We start from the raw sequence: 6,113 nt of genomic DNA on the forward strand, positions 1-6,113 counted from the left end.
AGTAACAGGATGGATGCAGATAGGCTGCGACAGCCTGAAGGCTATGATCTATTGGGTCACTGGGGCCACGCATGAATGGAGATGCTCTACTACACACAGTAAATCCCCTATACTGCTGTTTATCCCTGCAGCCAGTCTGTCTCCATCTCCCAGTGCTCATAGTTCCCTATCATTACAAAGCTGCAGCACCATCTCTCAACCCAGCAGCAAGTCAGACTACATCCATCTTTCCTCTCTTATCTCTCCTTCAATTTTGAAAGATTTAGGACAGGAGAATTATATGTGATTTTATTCACACTGTGAAAATACAAGGAAGTATAGGATGAGGAAGTCTAGAGAGAATATGAATTTTGCTGGTGGGATTCAAACATTTTTCTGTTTCCTCATACTAAGCCTTAGAAACAATGTTTTTTCTGCAGTAAAGAAAACAGTCAAAAAAATAGAAAAACAAGAAAAATATTAAGTAACACTGTGAACACCATCAGTGGTAGTATTATATCAGCTGCTAATGATCTATATGCAGTATATTACTGCACTGTGGATTATTACCATTATTTCCATAAGGTTTTTATATTGTATATGCATGCCTCTGCTTTTTTGGCCATTATTCACATTCCTTTTAGTACAACAGAGCAGACAGATTTAAAAAGTCTGCGATTTTCTTTAAAAAAAGGCTAATGCTGTCCACAATCATAAAAATTAATACTTCTTTAAGAAATATAACAAACAATTACACATTCTTTCTTTGCAATAAACACATTTTGCTTCAGATGAATGTACAGTATGTTATAGAGACAAAAATATTCTAGAATCATATAAAAAAACATACAGAGTGGAGTTAAATACTTTTTCACAGTGGAAGCTTTGCTGTGGCTTAACAATTTCCTATTGTGTTTAACTGGTAGCTCTAAACTAAACAGTAGTGCATCACACAGAGGTAAAAAATGCAAACTAGAAGTAACCTAACGATCACAGCACTTTTTCTTTTGAATAAAAATTTTGGAATTTATTATGCCTGAGCAATTTGAGTCCATATGGACTGTGGTTACATAATGAAGGGAACTTAAGAAGGGAAGATACAGTTGGGAAAAGAAAAATAGAGAAACAGGGAGAATGGATGGAGTGAGGGAGAAGACATGAACTCTCTCTTCTGGAACTCGTTTATTCTTGGTGTGATGGCGATGACAGCTCCAACTTGTAACTCTACTGTCCCTAGCTCTTTCTATAGCTTTGTGTTCATCTTGGTAAACCTGTGCCTCTCATCAAGTTCAACCAATCAATACAAAGCAATAATTACAAGCTTTACTGTGAGAGACCAAGATCCAAACACAGACACACACACATAAAAGAGCGATTCCACTATTGTCTCAGTTAGCAGTGGCCCTGAACAAACTCAAGGGCTTGTGTTAATAAACCACAGCACCATCCATTAAAAAAAGAAAATATGCATGTCTGATACTTTTAATTCAAAGTATCTGGATCTAAGAATGGCCTAAATAAACTCAGATGGCAGTTTATAAAGTAAGGGCTAAGCTAAAATTAATGCAGTTTAATATACATTCCTGCAATAAATCCTTATTAATGTACTTTTGATGTTTATTTTTTGGTGAAAGAGTTTTAGAGAGGGGTTGATTCAGCTATATAATGATGATGGAATATGGAAGTATGTTGGACTGTTGTATTATACTGACAGGTGTTTCTATTATTTGTCCATTTTATCTGTTTATGTTAATAAGAATAGGCTAATTAACCTTCTCACTGAATCTAACCCAAAGTGCAGCTACATTTTCTATATAACATTTAGACATATAATATATAATGATGATTGCAGTGTCTCAGTGATATAATAATTAGGCCAATCATCTAGACAGGGCAGCAGTGGGTGAAAGCACTCTCCCCAAAGAGATTAACAGAGTGGCATTAGAGCAGGCTAATAGAATGAGACGGAGATGAAAGCAACACTGATGTAAGGCTAATGTGTATTGAGTGAAAGCAATACTGGGCTGAGCTACACTGATGCTAAAGGATGCTAATCCAATGAGACAGCGTATAAGGTTTGGTAATGCTGTATACTAACTGTGGCAGATCAAATGACAGAGTGGAGAAAGTTAAGGTGTGGCAACCTGCTGCATAAGGACTTACAGCATAAGCATTTTGTTGTAATACGCTGAACCACCAGGAGGACAGACACAGGTCTAACAGTACATCACATAAATCAGTCTTTCAGTGGAATTCATTATTTCTTTGCTAATATGAAAAGTACATTTGAAAACATTACCTTAACTCTGTGAACTAAAGTCGTCCAATCATTATCATCCATCCAGTCACTCATTAAGATAAGAGCTAAACCACGTAGCCGACTGACTGCACTTTGTTTCTTCTTTCATCTAAAGTGAAAGTAAGGTAGCGCCCAAAAGAGAGCAGAGCACAGGAACAGGAAGACACTTTCAGAGGTTGATCTGTCTGCTGCTCGTCTCTCTTCTTGGATGTGTGCCTGTGTGTGTGTGTGTGTGTGTGTGTGTGTGTGTGTGTGTGTAATATGTGGTGTGTGTAATGTTTGTGGGGTGTGTGATGGGCATGTGGGTGGAGAGAACAAGCCTTCTTGAGTGTGTTTAATATTTAATAGGGCATCTTTTAGGAGCCCCACCCAGAGAGCTGCCAGAGGAGCAGAGAGATTTGGGGAAATAAACCAAAGAAGAAAAGACAAACGTTACAAAGACTTGTAAGCAGTCTAATCATTTATCCACAATATGAGGCAAAGTCTAAAGAGTAAATGATCCTCCTGACACAAGACAATGTATCTACAAGCTTAACTAGCAATTTCAAGTGTGCATGCTGCAGCCTTATAATGCCATGAGATCACCAGAGGGGATAATAAAGGAAAAACGACCTTGCACTGCTGCACATGACAAGTGATTCCAGTAAAAAGAAATATGTTAAGGTTCTCTTGAAGATTCAGTTTGAATTCAATTTCCCCTACTCATTTCATGCCTGACAGCAAACTGATTCCACTCACTCAACCATTTTCTGCTAAGTGCCAGCAGTAAAAGCATACAAGCATTGCCAGCTCTTTTAATATGTCCTGTTTACAAGTGTCTGTGATGGTAAATCGGAGCATGGCTAAACCAACCCACACTGCATTAGCAACAGAGCTAAAGGTTAAAACACCCCATTTTGAAATTAAGCTAATTAAGCTTATTTATTTATATATTTGATGTGATGTTATTAAATGTTCCAATCAAAACCAGCTGTTTTACCTTCATACCATCGTATTGGAAGTAGACAATTTCCAGAGCTAATTACTGAAGACATTTTGAATGTGCATAACTTTAAGTAAATACACAAAGCAAGTCTGAACCTAAATGAGTCATAGAGTGACTAGTCACAATATACCCTTTAAAAAGTCATAATCATCTGCCCAGACTCTGAATAACTCTATCTGAGGTGTCATGCTGAACGGCCGACATCTTGGTAGGACTTATATACTGTAATTATCTTCATAGTTATAGCAGACCAGATGTTCACATTCCCATTACCGTAATCACATTTCTCCTAATGCTGCACATTACAGGTTTTTGTGTATGTATGTATGTATGTATATGTGTGTACAGTCTGTATAAACAGACATATCAACGTTCCCTCAAGAATATATGACCTTCAGTTGAACCACATCATGAGAAGAATGCAGGGCATTTGACAGCCCCATTTAAATCTCACCTTTGATTGGCCATAAAGGCTAGAAAGGCTGATAAGTGTCAGCAAGTAACGGCGCAGCTGTCAGTCACTGTCAGCAAAGTCATTAGAATGGCTTATGTAGATGGGGACAGACGGCAGGGCAGGAAGTAGCCTGAGGCTTAATTTTTTTCACTGACAACACAGACCATCACATTACTGACTGATCACAAGTGATACGTCAAACTCCTATAATCCCCAGCTGCCAACAGTGCAGTAATTAAGTCAGAAAATCAGTAACCATTATGACGTAAATACAGATTTAGCTACATGGTGAGGTAAGTTACACAGATCCATAAAAAGAGGGCCACCCTTATTATAATAAAATACATAAAAAAGTAAAGCATTGCTTAAGTCATCTTAACCTGTAAAACATTTACAACCAAAGGTGATAAGGACTGTTTTAGATCATCGAGCTCAGTTCATATCAATCAGGCTCATCCAACTGGGAAATACTTTGCTGTAACAAAACTTCATTTTTCTTGATTTACATTGGGTTAATTGATTAATTCAGTTTTTTTGTTTGTTTCAAAGTTGTTCAAGTTCAAAATGCTATCTGAATGACACAGTCCTAAAACAGTACCAACATGATTTCATTTTCTCTTCGATAATGCATGTGGTTTCAAATAAAAATATTCTAAGATCCTGATCTAACCTTGTCAACAAAGAGTGCATGCACATATGCGGAATACAACATGACTGTGAAGATATCTACTCTGTCAATAGCTAGGTGTGTGTGAGATCACTGTAATAAATCCTTATTTGCAGCACAGACATCCTAGTGCAACATCAGATAGTTGTTATATACCAACAGCACACAGGAAGTTGTACTGTTGTGAAAGCATATTTTATGATTTGTAAGCTATTACGACTACACAGTTAAGTCTCTGTATGTCAGACATGATTTTGAACAGTTTGTAATTGCAAGTTTTAATAAACACAATCGCTATACAAAAACATCTATACTAAATGAAACAAAGCATAATGAATCATATTTTACATTTCTCATAAAAGGTATGCATTGGTGTAACAGTCACGTAAGTCAAATATATACCTTCTATAAGCATATTTGCTGGTAAACACAACCACACAGCCACGCACACACGTGGCATTTACACACCTAGTACCCAGGAATCAGAATCCCTGTTCATGGCCGTTGCAGCTGCTATCGGCCTTCACCCAAGCTTGACGTGACATCCCTGCTTATGTGTCCACAGTGTTGTTTATCAAACATTTTTTTAAGTAACCCTTTGCTAACTCAGAGCCGTTCTTTATGAACACATCACACCACCTGGCTTAAGGCCTTGAATATGAAACATAGTTTAAACAGTAAGCATTTAATAGTTAAACTTCCAAGTGGATTTACCCTCTGTGGATAGACAATACACTATTAGGTCATCCGCTTCTTTGTCCAGGTTCCCTCTTTTCCTGTTTCGCTTTCCTTTCCACTCACTCTAATGCTTCCACCACTATTTCCATTCAAAGTACAGTAGGAAACAGTTGCCAGGGAGAACAAGAGACCATCACATCAAAACACACTTAGTGATTAACGCCTTTGTAAGCAATTTTTCACAGGGATTAGAACTATTAGATCAAATTATTCAAAACAGCATTTGACACAACTGAGTAACCTTTCTATTCACAACAGGATAAACTCCTTGGTGGTGACGGTGACTAGTTTCACCCCGTCTGTCTAAATTGCTTTTAACACAGAAAGCTACCATAACACAATAATATCCATTATGTGATGACGTTAGATGGTGGTGGAGTTTAGCCTGTCATGCAAATACAGTCTTTGAATATCAGCTCCAGGTGTGCAGGTGACTTCAGACATTTGTTTTTGGCCAGGACGTATCTAGTGAGTGAAATGTCACTACAATCACGAAAGACCTCAACCATCACATCCAGTGCTAGTGTCACAAGGAATGCCATGTGTAAAATAATCATATGCATCAAGTTATGTTTTAAAGATGTAGGAAGGCAATGTGCCATATAAAGGTTTATTGAATGACACAAAGTTTTAAAGAAGAGCAACCTGTCTCCAGCTTCCACCCACAGTCCAAAGACTGGTGATTCTAAATTGCCCATAGATGTGAATGTGATGAGTGTTTGTCTTTATATGTCAGCCCTGTGACCACACTTCTTGCCTCAAGTCTGCTGGGACTGGGTCCAGCCCAACTCCCCATTACCCTTGAAAGGATAAATGGTATAGATCATCAATATATGGACACAATATAGATATCATTTCTGGTTCCAACATCCATCCATCATCTCTACCCGCTTTTTTCTCTTTAGGGTCACGAGGATCTGCTGGAGCGTATCCCATCTCTCTTTGAGTGAAAGGCAGGGGTAGACCCTGGACAGGTCACCAGTCCATCACA

General features: G+C 38.0%; 1 protein-coding gene across 2 annotated transcripts in view; it reads right to left on the reverse strand.

Annotated features, from left to right (window-relative positions):
* Positions 1–2,404, reverse strand: part of ccser2a (coiled-coil serine-rich protein 2a) — a 40,401-nt gene extending 37,997 nt beyond the window's left edge. For both annotated transcript variants that reach the window (XM_026308799.1, XM_026308800.2), the window contains exon 1: positions 2,279–2,404. The gene's annotated coding sequence lies outside the window, so the exon portion shown is untranslated. The remainder of the gene's footprint in view (positions 1–2,278) is intronic.
* Between the last annotated feature and the right edge of the window lie 3,709 nt (positions 2,405–6,113).

This window comes from Mastacembelus armatus, chromosome 15, assembly GCF_900324485.2.
Source record: "Mastacembelus armatus chromosome 15, fMasArm1.2, whole genome shotgun sequence".
Classification (NCBI taxonomy): Eukaryota; Metazoa; Chordata; class Actinopteri; order Synbranchiformes; family Mastacembelidae; genus Mastacembelus; species Mastacembelus armatus.